The 26,478-nt window shown below is 58.0% G+C and overlaps 1 protein-coding gene and 1 non-coding gene across 4 annotated transcripts in view; both read left to right on the top strand.

Moving 5' to 3' along the window:
* TSPAN9 (tetraspanin 9) overlaps positions 1 to 26,478 on the top strand; it is a 187,325-nt gene that overhangs the window by 149,050 nt on the left and 11,797 nt on the right. The gene's annotated exons all lie outside the window — the stretch shown is intronic.
* Positions 15,290 to 15,361, top strand: TRNAS-GCU (transfer RNA serine (anticodon GCU)). Its single transcript has one exon. It is a non-coding gene; the product is annotated as a tRNA-Ser (tRNA).

Below are 26,478 nucleotides of genomic sequence, written 5' to 3'. Positions count from 1 at the left end.
CTGCTCAGAGTCAGGGGCTGCAGCGGGCGGTGGGCTGTGCCCTGGGCCGGAGGGGCACTCCATTCTGGACCCGGGAAAGCTCTCTCTTCTTCTGGGCAGGGGGTAGCTGGGCTGTGGGTGGACTGATGTTCTGGGGGGTGCGGGGAGAGGACGGTGGGGATGAAGGCTGAGGATGGGCCTTAAAACCCAAAGTAGAGAGGATCGCTTGATACGGAGTCATTCCTCAACCTGTCTGGGAGATGCTCTGGTTGTCCTCGAGCTCTTCCACCTTTTTCCTGCCAAGGCCACTGCACAGAGCCTGATCTCTGTGCCTCGTTTTCTGCTGCTCTGACACACGGTGCCCCCACGCCACTGTCACGGGCCCCTGTGTGGAGGTCTCCTGTGTGCCAGGCTCGGAGTTGTGCTCGCTCCCACGACCCCACTGAACCCTCACCAGCCCCAGAGCGGGGAGGCTGCACTGGTCCTTCTTTTGCACTTAAGAGGCTCAGAGGACCTGAGGGATCAGCTTGGTTTTTCCTAGTGGTCACACCAGCTCCCTGCATCCCCTGACGCCAGCCCTGAGCCGAGGAGATAGGGCCCTGGCTAAGCCGCTTAGCGCAGCACTGGGTCACAGCCAGCTGGGGAGGGGTTGGTGGGAAGCAGGGCAGCTCAGGCTTCAATCTCTGCCTCTGCCACCCTCCCCCCCACCCACTCCCTCCCCGTGGCTGCCTTGCCCCGGCCTGGCTGAGGAGGGACACGGAGGCCCCACTGACTTCCTGTCTCCTCTGATACAGGCTCTCAGGCCCCCTGGCCTCTGATGGCTGCTGCCTCCAGGAAGCCCTCTCTGATTGAGCTCCTCTTGCCATTCTCTGTCCTGGGGTCCCGCTTCTCCCACATGGCCTTCTGGATCTGCGTTCCTGGGAACCTCACTGGCCAGGCCTGGCTGGTCAGTCATAAGAGCCTGGCAGTGTCCACTTTGGGAGACTGAGCTCCCATGGCTCCCCCAGCGCTGCTGGCCTCTAGAGAGACAGGCTCACGGCATCAGTCTCGCCAGATGGTGAGCCCCTGGCTGCTCCCCGAAGGGGACCATCTGGCTGCTGGTCTCTTTAGTCACGGGTGTGAGAGCTCGAGTAATGGTGGGGAACGCGGGGGCGAGGGGCAGTCAAATCATGCTGGAGTGGGACAGCAGAGAAGGGGGTGTGCACCGCCCTAGCCAGACTCTGGAATCTTCTCCCCATGAGCACGGCTGGACTCTTCCTTCTCTCCCCGTCCTGAGGTCAGTCGACCCAGCTCCGGTCTCTTGGCATCTGGTGCCGTGCTCCTGGAGCTCCACGGACCCGCTTGTGCCAACCCCCTGCCCCGGCCTTAGAGTCCCAGCTGCACAGGCATCCAGTCTGTCCTGGCTCCTGGGGAGGGTGGGTCTGAGCCAGGCAGCTCACCTGGGTGCCGCGCTCCTGGTGTGGAGGGGGAGCAGACCTCCACGCGTCCAGGGCACCGTCTGAGTCTTCCCCCCCGCCTCCGGCCCCTGGCAAGGCTCTGGTCTGCCTCCCGCTGGCAGCGCTTGGTTCTGGAACTCGGCACCGCTGTGACCGGACCGTCCCGGGGCGGCCAAGCCAGCGAGCAGGTGCCTGGACCAAGGCACGTTTCTCGCACCTGCCAGCCAGCGGGGCAGCCCTGGAAGGTGCCAGGCCCGTTTCTGGTTCTCGGGCCAAAGGGAGGGCCCGGAGGTGTGGGAAGGCACAGGGCAATGTCCTTGAAGCCACTCCCCCTGCAGACAGGAAGGGCAGGTTGACTCTTGCCAAGAGAGAGGCATACCTTGCAGCCTTCTTTCTCTCGACCCCCTTTTGAATGTCCCTAAGGAGGAAGCCCACTGAATTGGAGCCCAGCCATGTGCGGGGGAAGGGGGTGAGACTGGGGGAGTGAGGTGGGGCCCGGTGACCTTGGGCCCCCTGTACCCGGGAAGGACTGCCTGCCCCTGTCCTGTCCACGTGGCTTCTTTGCTCTGTGTTAGTGGAGCCCACGCTCCTGAAACAGGCAAGAGGGGACGTGGAGGCAGGCCTAGGCTGCTTTCTCCAACCCCCAGTCATCCTCGTGGGGTGGGGGTGTGGGGGTGGGTCTGTGGCCCGCAGCCTGCACGGGTGGGTTCTGTGTCTGGGCTCATCTGTCACGGAGGAGGTCGTCAGTGTCACGAGCTGTGGTCCCCGTGGACAGACCTGGGCAGGTTCCTCAAAGTCCAGGGAGGATGGGGGCTGCCTACCCGCACCCCCGCCGCAACACACCATCCTTCTTCCAGCTTCAGTGCCCTCCTCCCAGGTTGCTTGGGGCAAGGGGGACTGCAGCTGCTTCTCACAGAAGGGCATGAACCCCGGTCACCCTGAGGCTGGCGCTGCGGGGAGGCAGAAAGAGACAGATGGACAGCTGGCAACCTCTCCCACTTGAAAAGTTTGGGATTCCAAGTCCGCGTCCCTCTTGGCGCCAAGGGAACGGTAGCTCAGTTGTTCCAAACCCATCGTCAGGACACCTGCGCCCTTCTGGACCGTGACCCTCTGATTTCTGGGCCTAATGATGGCCTCGTTCCGGGCAGGGCAGGGTAAAGCCCTGCCTGGGGGCTGTTCAGAGCAGCCCTGGTGTGTCCTCCAGCCCCCTTCTCTGTGTACTGCCTGGCCATCCTAGTTGGCCGGGCCTCTGGGAGGCTCAGCCTCGGGCTGGCGGTGAGTGAGGCCCTGACGATACAGGGAGGAGGCCGTGCCCGCTCTGGGGGCGGTGGGAGCAGCCCCCAGCCTGCAGCGCATCTGTGGTTCCTGGGAGGCGAGGGATAGAGCATGGTCCAATGTAGATGGAAGGAAGAAGTGGGTGGAGGGGGTGTGGGTTTGTTCAGGGCGGCGAGGAGGCGTGTCTTGTGTGCTGGACTCATGGACAGTGCTCGTAAACATACTGTGTTGAAGCTGTGAGGCTGTTGGGGAGGTGTCTTCGGGGTGCCTGTGAGCCTGTCCGAGGCCTGGCAGGAGCCATCAGGGTCACAGCGGAAGCGACTTGACCGAGGCCTGTGAAATATACCGAGGCACAGCTGAGAGGAGTTCACTGGCTCTGGCCGTGGCTGGTGGAATTTGCTGGCTTGGAAAATACAGAGTGGTGGACACCGGGCATCTCTGATGCTGGAGCGTGGCTAGCGTGGAGGCCGGGGATGGCACAGACGCCCTCGGGGGGTCGGGGGGACCTTCCTGCAGAGCAGGAGAAAGTGCAGGGAGGCCTGAGAGGTGTCAGGCCAGAATGACCCTTCCCGGGTCTCAGACTGCGCCCTCCCACCACCAGGACAGGCAGGAAGGGGTAGAGCCCTTGAGAGGAATCCTCAGAGAGACACCCCAGGAGGGCACACGCTTAGCCCCGCTCTGCTGGCCATCTGGCTTAGAGGACAGGCTGGCCCAGAAGGCTTGTGTCTGCATGACCTGCTCTCTGCCCAGCCCCCTCTTCTGCTCTCCCTCTGGTCTGTTCCTGTTGCCAGGACCTTCCTTCCCTTGGACCCCGTCCCCCTCTTCGGGGAGATGGAGCGGAGTCGGCCCCGTGGGTCGGGACGCCAGGCACTGGTGACTGGGCTGGCAGGCGGGGGGCCAGTGTGGGTGGTAGAGGAGCCCACGCTGCCCCCTCTTTGGAGGCACGGCTCTCTGGCTTTCGCTTTGGAGACGGATGCTCTCCTGCTCTTTCTTCTGCTTCCGTTCTTCCTCCACGGACCTAATATCCCTGAAAGCGCCACCTCTGGCCATCATTCTCTCTCTCTCCCTTGACCAACCTGTCCTGCCTCTTGGTTTCAGCTGTGAACTCTGATCAGAGCATCCCAGGTGTATCCGGCGCTTTTGTCGTTTGCAGTGCATCCTACGAGCACTCGGCCAGCCAAGTGGGAGAGTTGGTCCACGTGCTGTATGCTAAGACTCAGGCACAGAGAGGCTGAGAGCCACAGCTGGGCTACTCCTCTCTCTCCCCAGATGTACATCCGACATTCCTGTGGACAGGTCCACGTCTGAGTCACCTCCATGGTAGATGTGGACCCTCCTGAGGGGACCCTGGTGCCCCTGCCTCACACCCGGCACCGTCCTCAGGGTTCACATATGTGACATCCCACATGGAAGGCCTCCTAATCCGTGTTTGGCAAGCGAGGGAACAGCCCAGCACGATGTGTTATTGACTCGCAGCTTCCCTCCGATCGAGCGATGGGGCAGGGATGTGACTGCAGACCCAGTGTGCTTTCTGCTTGCTCACACCTGCTAAAGAGCCATGTGACTGCACGTGGGCAAGGCCCCCACGCTGGGAGGGCAGCCCAGCCACCCGTGTTGGCCAGGGGGCTGGCCGTCGGGGAGGGCCGCCGTCCCCAGTGTCCCTGCTTCCTGAGCGGCCCCCTGTGGCTCTGTCGCCATGAGGTTTTCTGCGCGACTCTATCATCATCCTTCAAGATTCTGTAACCTTTGGTCTCATGAATCACGCCCCCCCATCTTGTGTTTCCAGAATGGAGAGGTTGCAACTTTTCGGGGGTCCCCCGTCACGTCTCACTCGCTTCCTGTGTGACTGGTGTGTGTTTGACATGAGAGCGGGTCTCCCCCTTAGACTCAGGGCACCCCTCCCCAATCTGCCCATGGCCACATACACAGGACGCTTCCCGCTGCATGGATGCACTCTGAGAAGCCCTGTCTCTGCTCCCACTCCGGGCCCAGCCGCCCATGCTGAGGTCAGCTGGCTGCGGACACGGCCCGCCCCAGGCCTGCTGGCTCACTGCTGCGTGCCTATGACATGAGAGCCTTTCCTGGTGCTATGATCGAACCCTGGAGGCACGCGGAGCACGGCTCTTGGCTTCCTGTGCCCATCGCGGGTGCCAGGCCCGGGGACGGCCAGGTTAATGGCTGCGATGGGCACGGCCTGCTAAGTGGAAGGGGCTCGGGGCCGGGAGGGGTTGCAGGTGGACCGAGGTGGGCGGGGTGGTGCCGGGCGCTGGTCCAGGCTCCCTCTCAGCTCCCTTCACCCTCTCCTTCCTCGCAGGCTCCCTTTTCTTCCTCACCTTTCTCTTTTTTCCTTTCCCTCCTATGTTTTGGGAGTCCCCCCCGAGGCTGGCCATGGGCTGGTACTGTCCTAGCCAGAGATTGGAGTTCGGAAGCTCTTCTGCTCTGGGGCTTCCCTCCAGCCTGGGTTTCTTAAAGAAATTTACAGGTGTGTTAAAGATCCAAGGCCCTCTCTGGAGGTGGTGAGGGAGCCTTGGCAACAGCAGAGACCACTTCCAGGATGAAAGGAAGGAAAACGGCAGTCCGTGTGCACCTGCTGCCACGTGGGCGTCCAGCACCTGAGGACAGAGAAGTCCAGTCCTGTTACCTTCCCATCAGTGAGCGGCCCTAGAAACAGAATCCGCTTGCCTGTGACACTCTCCCCTGGTGGGTGTGAATGTGTCAGAGAGGATGGCAAGGGGAGGGTAGAGGTCTCCAGGTGGCCGATCTTCACCACTGATGGGGGTGTCTGAGCGGCAAGAGGGAAGTTCATTCGTCCTTTTATTTCTGATGATAAAATTCGTATGCGGTCATTGGAGAGCATTGGGAAGAGCAGAGGGGTAGAAACACAGCAGCGTAGATGAAGATGACGCATCGTGCTGCCCTGCAGAGCTAACCTCCCGTCACCTTTGATAGTTTCTGGGTGTGGATGTGGATGGGGGAGGAGATTGTTTTGTTGCCAAGGACAACTTAAGTTTAAAGGAATAGGAGATGCAGGGGACAGTGGGTTCCCAGCCTCCACCCTGGGCTGCCAGGGGAGCCTCCCACTTGGACCGTCAGCCCCAGTGGGCTACTCGAGCACCCGCTGGAAGGCGGACTCTGTTCCTGGGAGTTTCCTTTGTGATATGGAAGCACAGAACCAAGTGGCTGGGACCCCACTAGCTCCCGGGACAGCCCCTGCCCCAAAGCATAGATAGGCTCCTGGCAGGTGGCCATGGGTCTGTGTCCAGACTTCTAGTGGCAGCTGCCTTGTTGGTCAGCTGCGGGTCTCTGGGTAAATGAGGCTGACGGATCATTTTTCACCTGTAGGTTCTGACTCTGGTCCCCTGGCTCTGCCCTCCAGAGCCTCGTGGGATAAGCCCGGACACCACAAGCCACAGCCAGGCTTCTTATGCTTAAAAACCTGCGGCTGTGTCCCTGCCACTCCTCTGAGTCCTCTTGCAGTCCCACTTGTTGCTCGTGGAAAGCCTGGCTGCACTGTGTGGGGGGCTGGAGTGGCAGGAGGGAGGCGGAACCTCTGGCTGGGCTTCCAGGAGCAGGTGAGAGGGTGCGGTGATGCCGCTGGGATGGGGAAGCCCGATCCGGGCCAGGGAATGGCGTGCAGGAATGTTCATCCGCGGCAGGTGTGCACGCAGGCTCATGTGAGGGTGAGCTCCCGCCAGGACCAGAGAAATCCCGGCCCCCCGGGCTCCCCCCGCTCGCGTGCCCTTATATAGCCGTTGCCCTGCTCCCGGAGTCCGGGTGGAGACGCACCCCCCCCGCCGCTGCCCCCTACCCCACCGGACACACGCAGGGAGCCTGCCGCTCGCTCGGCCCTGGGCCGACTCTCAGGATAGTCTTGTCATCACAGCCGAGAGTCAGCTGTTGGTTCGGGAAGCTGTCCCTGGGTTTCACGGTGCAGGGCCAGAAATATAACCCTTCTGTTTGGCAGGAGCCCTAGGCCTTTGGCAGGTGTCCTCATGGCCTATTTTAAACTGAAGGGAGCAGAGAGAGGTACCTCTAGGGCTAAGCCGGGACCCTCCCTGGAGGGGCTGGTTGCTCAGGGCTGGTCGCTTTCTCCCTCCATGGGCCTGGGACCCCTGTCTTGGGGGAGGGCAGAGGGTGGAGGCCGGGCTCTTGCAGGGCCTTCTGGAGGAGGGTTTTCAGGATTCCATGGCGGGCCGGGCTGGGGCAGGAGGTAGGTTTGTCTGTTTTGCCTCTGTGGTAGTGTGGCCTTGCTTCAGCAGGCGGCCTGGCCTCCCTGTTTACCTTACCATCTGGGAAACGGGGGCCTGTGAGGCTCCGCCTTGGCTCTCAGAGCGCCCCCGTGACCTCCAAGAAAGGCCGTGAGCTTGTCTGAGATGTACCGACCCCAGTCATCCTGCTTCATTGGCCAGGGTCACCCTCCCCACCAGGCAAAGCCCGCTCTAAGTAGACCCAGGTTCCTGAGAAAACCTGATAAGGTTTAGAGGCCGTCCTGTCCCTCAAAAGGCTGCTGCCGGCTTGGTGAATGGAAGAATGACTGTCACCCGTGAAGAACCAGTGTGGCCTGTGCTTCAGAGCTTGAGTTCTGGGTCTGGCTGGCCGAGCCTCTTGCTGGATAAGATCCCCAACTTCTCTGAGCCTTGGTTTCTCATCAGTAAAGGGGATGATGAGGATGCCTGGGCATGAGATGAGATGATGGTCTGCAGGCCCTTGCCGCCAGTCACTGCTGAGTGATTTAGTGTCTGCCGTGACTTTCCCAGATCCTCGTTGTAGATAGAGGGTGCCCGCCCTGATGCTGACGTCTGGAGAGGATGGGCCCCCATCGGCCCAGGACCAACTTCGGTGGAAACTTAGTCCCTCCCCATCCAGGTGCAGGAGCTTCCAGCGGGGGTTGGATGGAGCCCTGTCTTAGGGGGGCGGGATGCCCGGGGCGGTGGTGAGAGGTGTTCATTCTCGAGGGGAAGTAGGGAAGGGGCCGTGGCACAGCAGGTCTCAAGGGGCAGCGTGCCCCTGGGGATGTTTCTGTCCGCTGTGCCTCAACCCAGGGGAGCCCACTCTGGGCTGGGAAGGTGGCTGGTTACAGCTCTGGAGGCATGCACAACAGGTCGGGGGATAAGGACTGTGTGGACAGATAGGACTGGGGACTCAGCCTGGCTCCGCTCGTTAGCCTCGGACAGCAGTGTCCCCCTCCTCGGATGGGTGTGAAATGACATGAGATAGTGGGTCTGAAACAGCTGGTCCAGAGTCTGCACGCAGCCCTGCTCCATGCACGGTGGCCATGATGGTGAACCTGGCAACCCCAGCTGGGTGGGGGCCCCTCCTGTGTCAGGCCAGGTACTAGCTGCCTTCAGGGCCCAAACTTCTCTAGACCTTTTCTGGGCTTGGCAGGAGGTGAGGGTCTCTTCCTTGCTCTCGCCCTTCATCTCCCCTCCCCACATCCCCGTATTGGAGGCCTAAATACAGTGGTGATGTTGGAGTTCTCGTTTTAGAGGCAGGGGAGAACCATTCACAGGTCCGTGAAGAACTGGACCCTGGTGCTCGACTTGGGCTGCCCCTGGGTCAGGTTTGCAGGCTCTTCCTAACCCAGCCTGGGCCTGAGTTCCTGGCTCCAGACCCTTGCTCAGCTCATTTGTCCACCAGAGAGAGGACTCTGGTAAAGGCCCTGGATTCTGTCTTGTCCATCCTGACGGTGATGATGACGCAGCATCCAGTGCCTGGTGGTTCTGAAACCAGGCACTGTTTCAGGTGCCTTTCGTACTCAAAACTTATTTTAGCTTCAAACCCATTTAACAGATTTGGAAGATGAGTCACAGTTGAGCTGTGCATTGCTAAGGGCTGTGTTTGCAAGCAGGCCGTTCGTTCTCCAGTCCTGCCCTTTTAATATTGATGCCAAGTCAGTTTCCGTTTACAGCCCATCAGCGGTGACAAGCGTGCAGCAATGTGACAGGGTCTCCTCCCTCTGTGGTCCTCTGCTCCCGTGCAGGGTGGACACGTGTGCCGACTGTGGGGTGAATTTATTTGTTGGTTTCCAGGGCATGGAGAGGCCAGACAGAGGGCAGCAGCTGCCCCATCGCCGGGATGGCAGCTCTGACGACAGCCTGCCCCCCATGCGGGCCTCCTGCTGCACTCACCAGCTCCCCTTCCCCCCATCCAGAGCCCAGGATAGTGGTCCATGGTCAAGAGGACCAGTGAGGAGCAAGGCAGGTGGCGGAGCCGCAGGCCTGGTGGGTGCAGGACGGTCAGCCCTGAGGCCTGGCCCCACCTGTCCCGCCAGCTCCAGGCTTTATTTATAGAGAAGCCACATTGGGTGAGCCCAGCGTGTTTGTGCATGGCCCTCATCTGACCACGGCATGTGGACCCTGGGGTGGCCTGAGGAGAGTGGCCCCCGCGCTGACCTGGGTTTGAGTCGTGGTAGCAGCTGCCCGGCCCTGCCCGTGGCCTCGTCGCGTAATGGGAGCAGTCCGCCAGGCAGCTGAAAAAGGAAACGGGCTGTGCTCGGCCCAGCTATTATTAAACTTTTCTCTAGCACTTTCTCCCCACTCAGCCCTTCGCCACCATGCTTATGGGGTCGTCCCTGTGCCACCCCAAGGGGCTGTGGCCGCCGTGAGCCCATACGGGGAGGAGGGGCAGGGGCCTGTGTTAGTTGCTGGTGGGACGCCCCTCGTTCAGTGGCAGAGGAGCAGCTGGCTTCCAGAAAGAACTTCTTGGGGCATCTCGCTCGTACCCCAGAAGCCAGCGAGCCTTTCTTTTTGGGGGACCCTTAGAATGAGGTGCCCCTGGTCGCCCACACAGTAAAGAATCTGCCCGCAGTGCAGAAGACCCAGACTGGATCCCTGGGTTGGGAAGATCCCCCTGGAGAAGGGAATGGCAACCCACTTCAGTGTTCTTGTCTGGAGAATCCCATGGACAGAGGAGCCAGGTGGGCTACAGTCCGTGGAGTCTCAAAGAGTTGGACACGTGTGAGCAACTAACACTTTTCACTTAGAATGAGGCACCATCTTTTAGGTGAAGTCCTTTTCTGGGCAAGTGAATGGGCCCTTGGCGGCAGGGCAGTGCTGAGAAGGGCTGGCCTCTCTCGGGTCCGGAGATGAGCTGAGGTTCAGGAGATGGCCTCCCTTTGGTGGGAACAAAGCTGGACCCTCTTGGTGTCTCTGAGGGATGGGTACCTGCTTCTGTTTGTGTCCTTGAGTGCAAGAGCTATCTTTTTTTGCTAGTGATATCCCTCATAGAGCTGGTTGCTGTCACCCACCTCTCTTTTTTTCTTTAAAAGAGTTTTTTTCTTTTTAAGAGCACTTTTAGGTTTATCAAAAAATTGAGAGGATGGTACAGAGATAACCCATACACCCCCTGCCCCCTACAAGCTCAGCCTCCTCCCCCATCACCGAGACCCCCCACCAGATGTAACATTCATCACCGAGGATGACCGTACATGGACACGTTGTGGTCACCCGAAGTCTGTAGTTTACATGAAGGTTCGTGCTTGGTGTTGTATGTGCTATGGATTTGACGTGTACCCACCAGTATGGTATTGTGCAGAGTATTTTCTCTAAAAGTCCTCTGTGTTCCACCCCTTCACCCCACCCCACCCCCAAACCCTGGCAACCACTGATTCATTCTCCGTCTCCATAGCTTTGCCTTTTTTGGAATGTACACTTGGAATCCTACAGTGTGTAGCCTTTTCAGATGGGTTTCTTTCACTTGGTCACATGCATTTAATGTCCACCCACGTGGAGATGGGGCTTCCCTGGTGGCTCAGTCGGTAAAGAATCCACCTGCAGTGCGGGCGACCTGGATTCCATCCCTGGGTTGGGAAGATCCCCTGTAGAAGGGACCGGCTACCCACTCCAGCATTCTATCCTGGAGAATTCCACGGACTGTATAGTCCATGGGGTCGCAAAGAGTCGGACACGACTGAGCTACTTTCACTTCACATGTAGAGATAAAGAATCCATCTGCCAATGTAGGAGACATGGCTTTGATCCCTGGGTCGGGAAGATCCCTTGGAGGAGGAAATGCAACCCATTTCAGTGTTCTTGCCTGGAGAATGCCACGGACAGAGGAGCGTGGTGGGCTACAGTCCAGGGCCACCACTTAGTAACTGAGCACGCATGTACATGTCTTTTCATGGTGCGAGGGCTCGTTCGTGTTCAGCGTGGAATATCATTCCATTGTCTGCATGGACTATGCAGAATGATGGAGGGATGAAGAAAACAGAGGAGGCTGTGGGAGAGCCAGCAGCCGGAGGGGCCTGGGGACCTCCAGGTGGTTGGCCTAGAATCTGCACAAGGAAACTCTGGGCCCTGGCAGAGATGCCCAGGGTCTGGGCTGCAGAGAAGACAGGGCTGGGCTGCTCTGAACCCAGGGGAGGCGCCTCTGGTGGGGTCCTGAGCAGGGGCGGCCCAGTGGCCGAGTCCCCTAGGCCAAGGCCGCAGGCCTGGCGCTGGGTGCCTCGCTGTGCCGAGCGGTGTCTGGTTCCTCCCAGAAGGCGAGTGTTTATAAATAGCAGATGACGGTTTTCACCGAGAGCTGCCTCTAGCGTAATCGCCGATTTTGAGAGTGCCCTGGCGAGGGCCGAGAGGACGGCTGGGTTAAATTTGGCCCCGATGGCTGGTTGGCATTTCTTGAGCCGGGTGCTAATCCCTTCAGGAGGTCAGACAAGCTCCCTAGCAGCGCCCCCGATCTTGACTTTGAGGCCAGGTTAACTCTTTCGAGGGGACTGCAAAAAGACCCCTAAAGTCGTGACGACACCTCGTTGTCCAAACCAGAGCAGGAGCCGTCAGGGGGCTGGACTTCAGGAGGGTCCGTCCAGGGGAGGGCCGGGGCCTGCAGTCCAGAGTGGACTGACTTGAGTGACCATCTCTCCCACAAGGCTGTCCCAGGAAGATGCTCTAGGGCAGCCCTGTGGTCATCGTGTAGGGCAGAGACTGCATGCTTCTCCCTGGGCAGTAGCTCAGGTCCAGGCCTGTCTTGCCAAGGGTCGAGTGCTGGGGTGACACTGTTGAAGGTCGGGGTCCTGTCCCCTCCCGCACAGTCTGATTCATTGAGACCGACTCCCCATGAGTAGGAGCAGGGAGCACCCCCACCATGGTTCTAGGCTTCCAAGTTTCCTGCTCCCATCTCGTCTGCTGAAGCCATAATACCACCACCCCCGCCTTCTGCAGAGCGAGGGTAGGTTTGCAGCCTGCCTGCTCCTCGGGGTCCCCCAGGGGCGGCGAGTGGTCGATTTTTGGCCGCCAGCCTCATGGGAGGTGCTCGCTGCTTCCCAGGCAAGGGCGGGGTCTGGCCTGGCTGTCTCCTCCAGCCTCACCTTTTCCTTCTGGATCTGGGGTCCTGCTCCATCTCCTGCTGCTGTGAACAGGCCACACTCTTGGGCTTCTCGGAACCTCCTCTTTGCAGGCCCATGCAGCTGGTCCTCATGGAGTGTCGCGCCCCCAAGGGGCCGTCCCCTGCTTAATGGCCGCTGTCACTCTGCGCTCACTCCCAGCACGGCCGCGGCGTCCAACATCCGTGGCGCTGCTTGTTCTGTTATCAACTCAACCAGCCGAAGCCCTCCGAGATGCCGCGGGAATAAATTATTTCCAACAAGCTCTCCAGGCTCCTCTGCTGAGCCCCCGGCCCCCCTCTCGCCAGCATCTCAGCCGGGGTTCTGGAGCCTCCTGCTGTCCGTCCCCCTTGGCCTTCTGTTCCCCTCCACGTGTCCCTTGCACCTTCTGGGACGTCGTCTCTCTAATCAGTCACCGTGCACTGAGTCGAGAGCTTCAGGCAGGGCACTGATGCTGCAGGGGCCCAGACACGGACAGGAGAGGGCTTTTTTTTTTCTTTCAATATTTAAGTATTTATGTATTTTGGCTGTGCTGGGTCTTAGTTGCAGTATGCGAGATCTTTAGCTGTGGCATGCAAACCTTCGTTGTAGCCTGTGGGATCTAGTTACCCGACCACGGATCGAACCCAGGACCCCTGCATTGGTAGCTCAGAGTCTTAGACCTTGGACCACCAGGGGAATCCCGAGGATTGGGCTTTATCCTTCAGTTTCTTCATGTTCTTTGCCACAGACTGATGGCCCTGCAGAAGGACCCTTAGCCAGCTTTGTGGGGTGAGCTAGGAGAAGGAGGGTCCTCCTTCTACGAACAGGGGGACAGTTTGGTGACACCGAAGCTGACTTCTCCATTTGGCAGGAGTGAGATGGTTCCCAGCGGGCAATCTGGGCGGGGAGCGTGGCCGCTTGCTTCTCCAGGACCTTAACTGTCAGGTCAGAGGGCGTGGGCTCTTCACAGGGCATGGAGAGCCTGTGAAGCTCTGGGTGTGGGAGTGGCATGGCAGAAGCAATTTTAGGAGGAATAATTGAGAGGGGCAGAGAGGTGGGGGCGGTGCAGTAGTGTTGGGCCCCTGAGGGTCCAGCCCCTGTGGGCGCGACTTGCCTTCATCCTGGGCTGCATCTGCACCCCAGTGGTCCAGCCCAGGACCAGCTCAGGGGCTGGGGGGCTCAGGAAGGGAGAGCCTGGGCAAGATTCACTTGGGGTCTGAGTGGGTCCAAGATGTGTCCTCCCAGCCAAGGATATCTCAAAATCTCCCAGGTGTCCTGTCCACTGGGACGGGGAAGGAGAATGCAGGCCCCCGATTCCTGAGGAGTGAGGACTCTGAGCATCCCTGGCCTAGGCCATGAGGCTCGTCCCCTTCAGGAAGCGGCTAAGAGCGGAGGGAGCCTTGACCCCTCCCTGCATTTGGAGCTGCTGTTTGGCATTTGAGACCAAGATGTCAGGTGAGTTGGTTCTTATCCTGTCCTGCTCCCGTCAAGGCTGTGAGGAGCTCGGGGTGGCCCTAGAACCAAGAGGTATTGAATGACATTGCACTGTTTCCCTCCCCCCCTCATTGAACCTGCTCCCAGGGTCTTGTCCCCAGGAACATTCTGGATCAGGGACACAATGAATGCAGGTAGTGTAGGGGGTGGGAGCTGGCAGAGGCCAGTGAACGGGCCCAGCGTGGAGGAGGCTGAAAAGGCAGAGGCCGGATGGTGGAGGGTCTTGGAGGCCACGGGAGGTGACCTGGGATTTGTTCCACACACCAGGGAAGCCTATGGAAATTTGAACAAGGACCATCACACTGCTCTGCGGAGTGGGTAATGGAAGGGCAAGAGTGGCAGCTGGGAAAATAGGAAAGGACTGCAGAGGTTCAAGGAAGTCAGCAGGGTGGCAGAGGAGACAGGAGGGTTCTGTCTGCTGGGGACAGAACTCGGAGGTAGAGTCACGAGGACCTGCTGCTGGGTGATGGGTGGGAGAGCAGAGAGTCACGGGTGACTTGGGCTCCCCTTGCCTTGAGCATCAGGCTCACTAGCTGGCCCTGGTAAGGGTGACGTGTCTGTAAGGCATCTGTGTGGAAGTCACTGCGGGCAAGTGGGTGCAGGAGTCTGAGCCCAGGGAGGCCCGCCCCTCTTCCGCCCAGTGGCAGTGAGATGGAGCAGTCCCTTGGGACGCTCGGAGGACCTGTGAGGTGGCCAGCTCTGCTGAACGTGGTTCCTGGCGTTGTTTCTGCTTAATAATGGCCTTTGGAAGGGAAGAAAGATGACAGCATGACTGAGTCACACAGCGGATGCAAGTTGGTGATCCCTGTGGTCACAAGCCTCGGGTGCGGTGGGGTGGGGTGGGGTGGGATGAGGGTGGGGACGCAGCTGCATTTGATATGACAGCATTCTGTGCCGCTGAAGAGTTGGCGTAGACTTGGTATTCATGCAAAGGCTTGACCCTTACAGGCCGTGACAGTGTAAGGGGAGGTACCCTTTTGCCAAGGGGACCAGCTGGGGGCTGCATAGAACAAGCTGTACCATCTCAGTCCCATATTGCCATGGGGGTTTGCCTTCGTGAAAACAAACAAACAAACAAAACACCCCTTGGGAGCCTACTCTGTGTGAGGTGCTGTCGGAGATGCAAAAAAGAGTCAGCTTAGGCAAAGCCAGCAAGGAATGACTCTTGTGGGGTTACACATGTTAGGTGGTATGAGATGCTTCGAGTGACAGAGCTCAGAGCTCATGAGCCCTCTGCAGGAAGAATGGGCACTTCCAAGTGGTGGGTGGCAGGGGGGTGTGGCTGGGGGGAGAGCTGGTGGAGAGACGCACAGGAAAGGACTTGGAGTACCTCACAGAGGGACCTGTGCCCTGGACTGTGGGGATAGAGCACCGTGATAATGAAAAGATGAGCCTGCAGGAGGTCTGGAGTGGATGCTGTGCTCAGGAGTTCCAGCCACATCTGTGGGATGTACCACACGTGGAGTGTGCAGAGGGCGGTGGTGACGGGGGGAGGTGGGCTGACCAACAGGGGTGCTTCCTGGTGTTCTGGCCAAAAGGATGAGACCAAAAGGGTGGGCCATGGGAGTGGATGCAGGGAAGATGCAGGGAGGTGGCTGGAAGATTTGAGATGGTGAGATACAGGAGGGTAATTAATGATGGTGATGACAGTCTTGTATGATGTTAGGCCGTGCTCTTGTTCTGAGGGCTTTAGAAGTTTTCTCCTATTTAAGCTTCACAACAAACCTTGCAGGTACCACATGCAGTTTTGGGGGAGTTAGCGTTATTATCCCCATTTTCCAAGATGAGGAATCAGTCACAGGCTTCCCTGGTGGCTGAGTGGTAAATCATCTGCCTGCTAATGCAGGAGACCCAGGTTCGATCCCTGGGTTGGGAAGATCCCCTGGAGAAGGGGATGGATGGCAACCCACTCCAGTATTCTTGCCTAGAGAATCCCATGGACAGAGGAAGCCTGGTGGGCTACAGTCCAGAGAGTCGCAAAGAGTCAGACACGACTGAGTGGCTAAGCCAACCAAAACCAGTCAAGAGTCACAGAGGTCAACTGGCACGAGGCTCATTGCGGGAGGGACAGAGCTGGGGTTCAGAAGCCAGGCTGAACTGCCGGCTGCAGACCCAGGTTTTGATTCCTGGATGGAGGACTAGTTGGAGGAGGAACGTGTCCCCAAATAGGGGACGTGGGGAGAGGCACATTTTCAGGAGACTGAGACAGATATCCTGACTCAGAGGACATCATTCAGAGAGCATCTGACACTGTGGAGAGGAGGTGAAGGGTCCTGGACCTTTGGCTGCACAAGAGGCAGGGTAGCGCCTGTGTGGTCAGCATGACCCCTGTCCTGGTGCAGGTGCAGGGCCCTCCACCGAGGATGAAGCATCCACGGCATCAAGCCCCCTGGCACAGGACACGCTGCCCTGCAGGACTGTCATGCTCCCCCCACCCCGCCCTAGCACTGGTCTCCACCTTTCTGGCCCTTGGTGACCCGCTTTGCAGAGAAGGGGCAGAATCTGTAGGACTCCCTTAGAGGTTCACTTGTGCAAAAAAGGTCAGAGTTTTCCTGAGATGAAGCCAGACTCTGGCTCCCCCAGATCAGCTGGTACCATGAACCTAAAATCTTTTCTTTTTTTACCCAATAACTTGTACTTCTCAAGATGCAAAGCTCTGCCAAGTGGATGGGAGCAGCCCCTCTCCCTCTTAATTTGACGGTGTCTACATTGTGAGTGCCCTGGAGGCAGCACCCTGAAACCTCTCCACTTAAAATGTTCTATTTCCTCCTGACTGCCGTGTCAGCCTGTATCTCCAAAAAACACTCTTTAGAGAGCTTTGGGGAAACGTGGAGACATAAAGTGCCTGCGTCTGCATTCTGCCGGTCCTCATCCCTCTCCGTCTCCTGCTTCGTGTTTTTCTGTCGAATAAGCAAAAGCCAGAGCAAATTTATTCCTGGGGATGGGATCTCATATGAAAATGCATGGTAATTGTTTCTTTTTGCTATTGTCAATATGTTTCTGTTCTGTTCATTGAACTCTGTGCCCAGCTCCTGCCAACCCACGCGTCACATCGAGGTTATTTTTCTGTTTGCCCTTTTTGAAATGGCCTCCTTTCCCTGCCAGGTCTCCATGTGGGGATCACTTGTCTGCGTGTGTGTGTGTGTGTGTGTGTGTGTGTGCGCGCTCGTGTGCACGCTGCAGAGAGGGGGCTGGGAGGAGAGGGGGAGAGCCATTTCAGATCTGCTTGGAGGTCGGCCTCCCCCAGTCCTGGAGTTGATCAAAGAACTCACACCCCTCTGCTCCTTCCTCTTTAGGGAAGAGCCTGAACTCAGACGTGATAGATTCTGACTTTGTATCCTGGTTGGGGTGTAATTAGCAGTCTTGATTTCATGTCATCATGGCCTGAAGCCCTGCCGTCCCCTCCGGCTCTGTGCGCGTGTGTTTCAGCGGTCCGTTCCTGCCTTGGCCTCAGCCTGCGCCCTTGACCGTGGGACCCTGTCTCTTCTCGGGGCACCCATTTCCTTAACTGGGGGATTTGGCCTGTGATGGGGGGGGCAGCTCTGCTAATCTCCCCTCTTACTGCCTTCCCCAAGGAAAGTGGGGTCTCTCTGACTGTCAGACCACTTGCCGGCCGTGGACCCTTCTCCCAGCCGTGGCGCTGACCTGGCCAGTTCACTCTGGGGACCCAGGGGGGTGGGCTTCAAGCCTCAGAGACCTCGCCTCCACACCCCCAAAGTGGACACAGCTATTTTCCTTGCCTCTAGGCCAGGGTGGGCGGGGAGCCGAGTGGAACACCTAGGCTCTCAGGGCTGGGGTGGAGGGTGGGGATACTGTGAGGTTGGACCTTCTGTTGGAAAGGTGGTGGCCGGGGCTTAAGGAGGGAGGGAGCTGCCCGGGGTTCCGGCTGCTGGCAGCACGTGGCCGGTGAGCTGTGCCTTTCAGGGTTCACCCCCTGCCCCTCCCCACTCCACCCAAAGGTTCACCTGTCCGTTAACTCAGAACATATGTGGGGCCACGTCTCCCCGCGTGTGGCGCTGGACGGACAGATGGCCCTTCTCCTGCCATATGCTCTGGACTGTTTAAGTGTCAGGACCGGAAGGAGGCTCTGTGCTCTCTGGCCAGGGCTGGGGAGGCGCTCCTGTTGCCGAGCTGGACACTGGGCTGGCTTTCCCCATCCCTACACACCTCCGTCTCCCCGTGGCTCTGTCCACACCTGGCCCAGAGCTCGGCTGGGTGCCAGGGACTCATGCAGAGAGAGGTGAGGGCAGCGGGGTGGCCACTGCTCTGGGGCATTACTGGCCAGGTCAGCGCTGGGGGGCAGGAGAAGGGTCCACAGCCGACGAGTCGTCAGATGGTCGGAGACGCTGCAGGGTGTTAGGTGGGTGTCAGGGCGGGGCTGGCCGGCCTGGAGGAGCAGGTGGGCACACCAGCGGGCGCTCGAGGGCCCTGGGTGGGACTGAGAGGGGTGCAGAGGGGAGGGGGAAGGCTCGTGGGTGAGCAGGGTGCTGTGAGCCAGACGGGGATGTGGAAGGGACCTGAGGGTTCACGCCGAGGAGTGGGGAGGCTCTGGCACAACACACCTTATTTTTAGAGGCAGGTCTGGTGTCAGCGGTGGGGCGGGCACGTGTCTGATTAGATTTAGCTCATGTCTGATGCAGTGATCATGATCGTTATTTTGGTTCGGGGTGTTGCTGGGAACCTGAATCTCTACCTGTCACTGCCGCTTGCTCACTCGCCAGGGGGATGGAACGGACTCGAGGGAGGCCAGGGACTTCCCTAGTGAGCCTCCCATCTTGAGACCCCCCCGGGGGCAGGGGCCCCTGGGATCCAGGGAGAGGAAGCGGGGAGCCCAGTCCTGTTCTGGATCCACTCCGACCCCTTCTGGGTCACAGAGCCACTTCCCGCCTGCCACCCATCCGCCTCAGCCCGCCTCCTCTGGCGCTGGCTTTCCGCTTATCTTAATTTATTGATGAAAACTTGTTTTATGGTCCAGAGCACAGACGGCAGCAGCTCCCTGCCAAAAGAAAGCAGGCTCGCAGAGCGGGAAAGCCAGCTGCCTCCCGGAGATGGGTGACTGGAGACTGGGTGGGCAGCAGAGTGGGGACGGCGTGTGGGCTGACGGGTGTGTGGCCTGGATGGGACCTGGTGGGTACCCCTGGGGGCTGGGGGCTGAGGACCCCTGCCCACCACTGGTCCCTGGCTTACAGCCACTCTGCCGGGTCTCAGCAGTCTGGATGGATGAAGACCATGGGCCATAAATACTCATAACGACCCTCGTTGATAGCTCTGTGAAGGCGCCACGCTGGGAAGTTTATTTTTTCCTGAATCTCATTCAATTCTGACTACAACTCTGTGTGGTAGGAACCGTGAATTACCCCATTTAAAAGAACAAGCCCTGCAAAGTTGTTTTCTGAGCTTCCTTGGCCCGTACCTGAGGGCACGGTGAACTTGAACAGAGGCCAGAGCCGTCCCCGCCCCGACCCAGACCTCAGCCTGGTCCTGTGCCCTTCTGCACCTCATGCCTGCCTTTCCGGCCGGGTCTTGCCAGTCCAGCCAGGTCTCCTGCTCCTGTGTGGCCGTGGCCAGCTCTGTGCCTGGCACAGGGGAGGTACTGGGGGCCCCCGCAGAGCGACCGGGCTGAAGGGCATCGGAGCAGTGGTCAGGCCTCCCTGATGCCCCTTCCTAAAGAAAGGAAAGTCTCGTGTCCCCCTTCTGGGAGTCCCTCTGAGCTCAGTCTCCTGGTGGGTCAGCGGCGGTGTACCTGGGAGCCTGTGGGCCGTGTGGGGGTGGGGTGGGTAGGGTGACAGGCCTTCAGGAGATGAGGCTGTGGCTCTCGGAAGCTGCAGAGGCCTCGTCCTTGACGCGGGTAGCAGCGAACCCCGGGAGACTATGGGAAGCACGTGGAAGCTCTTCTCCCCCAGAATACTGGGGAGGGTGGTGGAGAGGATCAGTTCCAAAGCTCCTCTGGTTGTAGCAGTAGAGGCACAGAAAGAAGGTCTGCTGAGCTCCAGACTTATTTATTTCATTCCCTCTTGCTTCCTCGTGCAGAGGGACAGCCAACAGCTTTCACAACTCTGATGAAATCAGCAAAGTGGGCAACCCTGGTTGGCTTGACTGATGTGCACCCCCTCCCTATGGGGGCACCCCTAGTGGTGGATCTTCTCCTGCACCCACCCAGCCTGCATCCAGGGTGACTGCCTGCCGCTCCTTCCCTCTGTGCTCCCTCCCCTGGACTGTGTCCGGATCCTTCCCTCCCCCACACTCCTCCCTGCCTCCCTCAACTCAGACTGGGCCACAAAGTTGTTGAGATTGTTTAATAAAATGAAAATTTTAAAATTTGCTTATTTTTTGTCTGAGGCCCAGAGATTCTTTTTTTTTTTAAAGAAAAAAGAAAAAACCTTTCTCTTTTATATCGGAGTATAGCCGATTAACGATGTTGTGATATTTTCGGGTGCGCGGCGAAGGGACTCAGCCATTCATATCCATAGATCCATTTTCTGCCAAACTCCGCTCCCATCCAGGCTGCCACACAACGTTGGGCAGAGTTCTCTGTGCTGTTCAGTAGGTCCTCGTTGGTTATCTATTTCACGTATAGCAGTGGAAGCCCAGAGATTCATCAGTCATAGCATTTGGAGTCACTTCAAACTGGATTAAAATCCAGCTCAGACAAGATCGTAAACCCCTGATCCTTGGTTTTCTCCTTAGGAAAGTGGAGGTGTGGGAAACCATAGGAACCCCCTTGTCTGGTTTTTGTGGTAAGGCGGGGTTGACACAGTTCTTGGCGTGGATTCGGGTCAGTAGCTACCAGTTTCCTCATCAGCGTTCTCAGCGTCACCATTGTCATCGTCACCACCGTCATGGTCACCCTCCCTGCCCTCCCCACCCTCCTTGTCTGCAGGTGGGTCCCAGGCGTGCCCTCTAGGTCGTGGCTGGCCTTCCTCTCTCCCAGCATGGACGTGTCCAGGGAACCTTTTCTGATGCCTTTGGGACGCCCTAGGTCTAAGCCATGGGGCCTGGTGGGTCAGAGCATGGTTTCTGGAGGCAGATTTCCTGCGTTGTTTCACCACCTAACCTCCCAGTGTCTTTGTCCTCCCAGGCTGTGGAACTGGAAGGACGAAAATGACCACCCTGGGGCCCTGCCATTGGGTCGGGAGGATTAAGTGAGGCATGTGGGGCACGTGGTCAGTGTCCCTGGCAGCACAACTTTGGGGGGAGAGTGAAGTCGGGGATAGGGTGGGACGAGGCATGGTCCTCCCTGAACCAGCTCTGTGACCTTGGGCACCAGACCCTGGCCTGGCTGCTTTCAGCGAGTGACCTGATCACAGTGAGCACCTTGAGCAATAGAGTGGGCCAGGGTCTCCAGTTCCACTAGGCGGACGAAGAGATGGCAGAGTCAGGTCAGGGGTGGGTGAGAGGGGCCTCAGACTGTCACGTAACTTGGTGCAGAGACCATCACTGTCAGGGGGGCTTGAACTTAACCAGCCCATGCACACCCCCACAAAGCGTGTCAGAAATGCCAAGTCCTGGCGTGGGTGGACACGGCTCCCGGTTGGCAGTATAAATAATCTGGCTGTGGGCACAGCATCCCTGGAGAGAAGACCAATCATGTTGGCCACGTCCAGGGCTTAGAGCGGACGTGGGTGTGGGCGGGCTGTCCTGGGGCCAGAGATGGACCTGGTTGTCAGTCTGATCCTTCCCGATATCTATACTTGTAATTAGAGAGTGTTACTTGCTGAACTGGAGCCAGGGAAGACCGTCCTCGTTACATTATTAAAGGGCCTTTGTTCCGTGAGATACTGAATGGAAGAGGCAGCCTTGCTGAATGAGAGACACCCAGAAATGGATGGTACTTTCACGCTGTGGCTTTTCTTCCTCTCTGGGGGTGGAGGGCGGAGCTGGGGGCAGCTTTCCTCAAACAGGGAGAATAGCCCCCACCCCTCCTCATTCTGTAGGGTGAACTAGAGTCTCCCAGACCACTTGCTCTCTGCCAGAAAGATACGATGTGAATTCAAGGTATCCCTGCATCTTCCAGGGAGTGTGAATAGTAGCATGGTACCTTGTATCATTTATATTCCCAGGAACACAGAGTGCTCGGTGGTCATAATCCCGTTCATCCTCCAGGGTCCCCGAGTGCTGGGGAGGTGTTTTTTTCCCTCCTCCCTCAGTCTTTAGTGGAGTGACATCCCAGAAAGGCCAAGCGGCCGGAGATGCTGGGCCAATGCCTTCCTTTGGGGCTTCATATCCATAGATGCGCGGCGCAGATGGTTATACTTTCTCAGGAAGCCCGCGTGGCCCCGGCTTCAATGTGCACCTTGAAAGCCATCCCTGCCTCCCTCGGCGGCCCCGGTTCCACCTTCCATTCCGTGCTTTGATGCTGTCAGTGGTGCCTTTCTCCCCAGATGCATCGAATAAAACAGATGCAGGAGGGAAGGAATATGCTGGTGATGAGAAATCCTCTCTCCAGACTCCTCTGACAAGTATCCGGGTCCTTGGCGCTCTTCCCTCCAACTTCCGGTGACCTTGGGAGCTCAGACAGTGCCTCGCTGTCTGACAGGTTCAGGCTGTCTCCCCATAGCTCCTTCCCAGGTCCAGAACTCAGGCAGCCGTAGTGCTTGGGGCTCCGTGCCCACCCACCCTGCCCTAGCTCTAGGCACCCTGCGTGCACTCACACTCTTCCAAGAGTGCTCCTGGGCGTGGTGGCCTGAGGCTGCCAATTGTGTCCTGTTGGGTGCTAACAATTCTTGGAGTTGGGGTCACCCTCCCTCCATGCTCCCAGTGGTGCGGGGGCAGCCCTCTCACTGACTTGGGGAGCAGAAACCTCCCCCGGAGCCAGGACGGCTGTCTGTCTTCTCCTCCTGAGCCTGCTCCCTGCCATTTCAGCCCACTTCCTCGGCGTGTTCCGAGCAGGATGTAGAATAACTGTGTGCTCTCCCAAGGGGAGGGGGACCCCACGTCCGGGGGCTCCATCCTTGGGGAGCGGGCTTGGGAACACTGGGTTGCAGTGCTCCCCGTGTGACCCTTCTCCCCTGCAGCCATTCACCCCCCCCCCACCCCTGCTTGAGTGGGAAGAAAGTGCGGATCTGCCAGTCTGGTGGCCTGGGTCAGTGTGGGTGGGCCCGTGGATGATCATGCCCCGTTTGCAAGGCTGGTGGGGGCTTTGTGTCACCCTCTGCTCTTTGGCATCTCGACCACACACCATTCTGTGGTCCTTCTGAACCTGATCCTCCGGGTCCATTCCCTCGGGCCCCCTTGGGGGCTCTGAGCTGGTCCTTACCTCCTTTTGTGTCTCCCCATTGAATGAGCAGGCCTGTGGTCAGTCTGAGAAGATGGAAAGATGCTGGCACCTGAGAAGGTTGATTTGGGCCCTGCTGTCAGATTTGAGGAGCCCAGATGGCCTGGGAATGGGGGTGCAGGTGGAGGTGGGGGAGGGAGCCCTGGTGCCCTTCAGGCCTTTCTCCCAAATGGAGGGACGGTTTGGAAGAACCGAATTGTAAGGGGGCTGTGTTGAAAGAGTGCATGGTAGACCCCCCCCACCTCCCAGGTTTAGTCCTTGCCTCTCGCTCCCTGGGCATCAGCTGTCCTGGGATCTGGGCCTGCTCTCAGCACCCCTGCCCTGGGCTTTGAAGCCCACAGACAGCCACAAGACTATTCATCACCCTGGGGTCCCACAGATTCCTGGTTGGAGTGAGCCCAGTGCACTGAGGTCAGGCCAGGAAGTCCAAACAGGTGGGCAGCACTTCAGCAAACAGCCCCTCCTTGTCCCCGTCAGGATCAGAGGACACCAGCTGGGGGCCAGGGCTCTGGTGCCGGGGCCACATCCGGAGCCCTAACCCCCTGGAGGGAGGAAGCGCTGTCTTCATGTCTCCCCCAGCTCAGCTCTTTCATCCCCAGCATTTTTTGGGGGGTGGGCCGTGGTGGGTCTTCACTGTTGCACGTGGGCTTTCTCTAGTTGTAGTGAGAAGGACTACTCTTCGTTGCAGTGTGCAAGCTTCTCATTGCAGATCATGGGCTCTAGAGTGCTGGCTCAGAGGTTGTGGCGCACAGGCTTAGTTGCCCCACCGCATGTGGGATCTTCCCAGACCAGGGATTGAACCTGTGTCTCCTGCATTAGGAGGTGGATTCTTAACCACTGGAACACCAGGGAAGCCCCCCTGCCCCCAGCGCTTTTCAGAGCCTTACAGGGCAAGAGGTATTGTAGCAAGACTGACAGGGTGTGCCAGGGGATCGGATTGGGGGCTCCCACATTCCAAACGTCCTTGCAAAGTTCTTTGGAGAGAAGGGGGCTCAGGAAACATTTAATTTAAGAACTTTATTAACCTCAGAGATGCACAGCTCCAAAATACAACAACCCCGAAGTTTGGCTGTGTCTAAATGCCCCTAGAACCATCTTAGATAGAAAATAACCTCATTTTCCAATAATCAGCATGTAACTGGGTTTGAGATATGCAAATGCCTTATGTCCTGTTTATTTGGAGGAAAATTTGGCTTAGAAATATGGGTGTGATCTCCCTGTCACCTCTGCCAGCTGGTGCCACTGGGGGTTGTGAAGTTGTGAAGAAATCGGGGGCTTTGAGACAAAGTGTGCGGTCCAAAAAAGAACGACCGCAGAATCACACTGACTGAATCACGCACAAGCCTAGTGTGAACCACAGCTGTGCTGCGGCGGCCAGCTCGGCCAGAGCCGGTGCAGGCTGGATCACTAGAGGTACGGAGCTCAGAGTGCAGGAGGGGAGGGTGGCGTCTTGCTCTCTGTGCCGACCCCTCCAGCGCTGGAACCTAACTTTCCGTAATGGATGGTGACTCAGAGGTGAGAGCCCTAAGCCTTTTTATGGGCCGAGAGAAGGCTGGGAAAGGATGTTGTTAGATACGGGACTTAGACAACTTCAAGTCCTGCCGCACTTGAGCTTGGTGGACTTCCAGGGCAAAACTAGGACTGACACATGTTAGCTGTGGGGAAGCGGATTCCTGAGTTAATAAGCAAGAATTCTTGACCAATTTGAGTTGTGCTAAAAAGAATGGAGTGTGTTATTAGCTGGTGACCCTGGGGGGCTCAGACAGAAACTTGACCCCCTAGGGCTGCGGACACGCATGGAGGAGCCCTCTCAGTGGGGGGGCCACCCCATCCATCCGTGCCCTCATCCTCTTGTCTACTGGGTGACTTGGGGACTTTGTCCCTTCCTTACGGAATTGGAAGCACTATCCGTTGGCCCCGCCTCCCTTTGTGGCCGTGACAGTGGATGAGCTGCAGAGCCCCCAGAGGCAAGGACGGCTGCAGCCCCAAGCAGCCCGCCCTTCCCGGTCCTGATGCTGCCTCTTCTCATGGTGAAGTTCCTGGCAGTCGGCTTCTCCCAGGGCTGGGCAGGATTGTTACCAGCCAGCACATTGGCTGTGAAATTAAAATCGTTACTGTTTGCTCTCTTAGTCTCCACATCCACTAATTTATTAAATGTCATTAAACGTCCCACTGGGCCCTGGCTTGTAGAGAGCATGGGGACATGCTGAGGCTAAGGGTTTGAGGGCTTCCTTCAAAGCAAAGAGGGTGTGGGGGCCCCTGCAGAGCCACAGAGGCCACGGGGATGAAGGTAGTCAGAGGGTGTGTGGACCTCTGAGAGCCGGGCAGGAAGAGCAGGCGACTTACACAGGCGAAGGGTGGGCTTCAGGTGAGCTGGGGGGAACTTGGGGCCAGATGGGGAAGGAAGTGCATGGTGGGGGGGCTTCTTTTTTAGGTGGGTTTGTATGTCTGTGTCAGGCCCTGTTCCCAAGCCCTCCCAACCCTCCATCCATCCATCCACCCACCCACCCATCTGTCCATCCACCCATCCATCATCCATCCATCCACCCACCTATCTGTCCATCCATCCATCCATCTATCCATCCAACCATACTTACATACATCCACACATGTATCCATTCATCTATCTATCTATCTATCTATATATATATATATATATACATGCATACATCTATTCATCCCTCCATCTATCCATCTATTTATCCATCCATCTATCCATCCACACATGCATCCATTCATCCATCCATCTATACATATATACATGTATACATCTATTCATACATCCATCTATCCACCCATCGACCCATCTGTCCATCTATTCATCCATCCATCCATCCATCTATACATACATACATACATGCATATGTCTATTCATCCATCCATCCATCCATCTATTCATTCATCTATCCATCCATCCATCCATCCATCTATTCATCCATCCATCCACCTATCCACCCATCCCTCCCTCCCTCCATCCATCTGCCCACCCATCCACTCATTCATGGAATGAATGTTTCTGTAGTATCCAGGCATGTTCTGGGTCCCACAATGGGGGTGAAATGGCTGAGCTGTGAGCCTGGCCTGGAGGTGCTGGTATTTTCCTGGGGGTGGGCAGCACGTCTACACAGAGGGCTGGGCAGGGGTGTTCAGCCCTGGTGCAAAAGGCCACCCCAGGGAAGGCTGTCCCGCATGCTGGGGAAATGGTGGCCACTGTGGGGGACACAGGCAGTGGCTGTCCCTGGGCTCTAAGCAAGTTGGGGGCATGGCACTCAAGAGGGAGTTTGGTTCAGGGGAGGTTATGGCTTCACTCCCAGAGAACTGGACTGCTACGTGAAAAATACATCAGGACATGTGGTGGAAACATATATTAAAACTACAAATCAATGTGATTTCGACTGAAGACGGGAAAATGCCGTGGGGGTATTGGTTAATTACAGTAGACTTGATCAACGAGGCCGTAGCCTGCTGTGCATCTGTCTGATGGGCCCAGGGTGATGAGGAAGATGCTGGCTCTGAAGGGTGAGCCTGGAGGAGGCAGATCCATGGGCCCTGCCAAGGGGAGGCACTGCTCTATGCTGAAGTCACCAGCAAATACAAGGGTTTGCCCACAGCTGGAAGTGGGTTCATTTGGAGCTCCAGTGGAAAATACTTGGAAGTGCCCTTGGTTGGGAGTGGGGCAAGAGGCAGGGAGGCTTGGTGGTCAGGGTGGCCCCTAGATG

This window comes from Odocoileus virginianus, chromosome 23 (genome assembly GCF_023699985.2).
Source record: "Odocoileus virginianus isolate 20LAN1187 ecotype Illinois chromosome 23, Ovbor_1.2, whole genome shotgun sequence".
NCBI classification, from domain to species: domain Eukaryota; kingdom Metazoa; phylum Chordata; class Mammalia; order Artiodactyla; family Cervidae; genus Odocoileus; species Odocoileus virginianus.
This window is presented reverse-complemented; position numbering and strand designations above follow the sequence as displayed.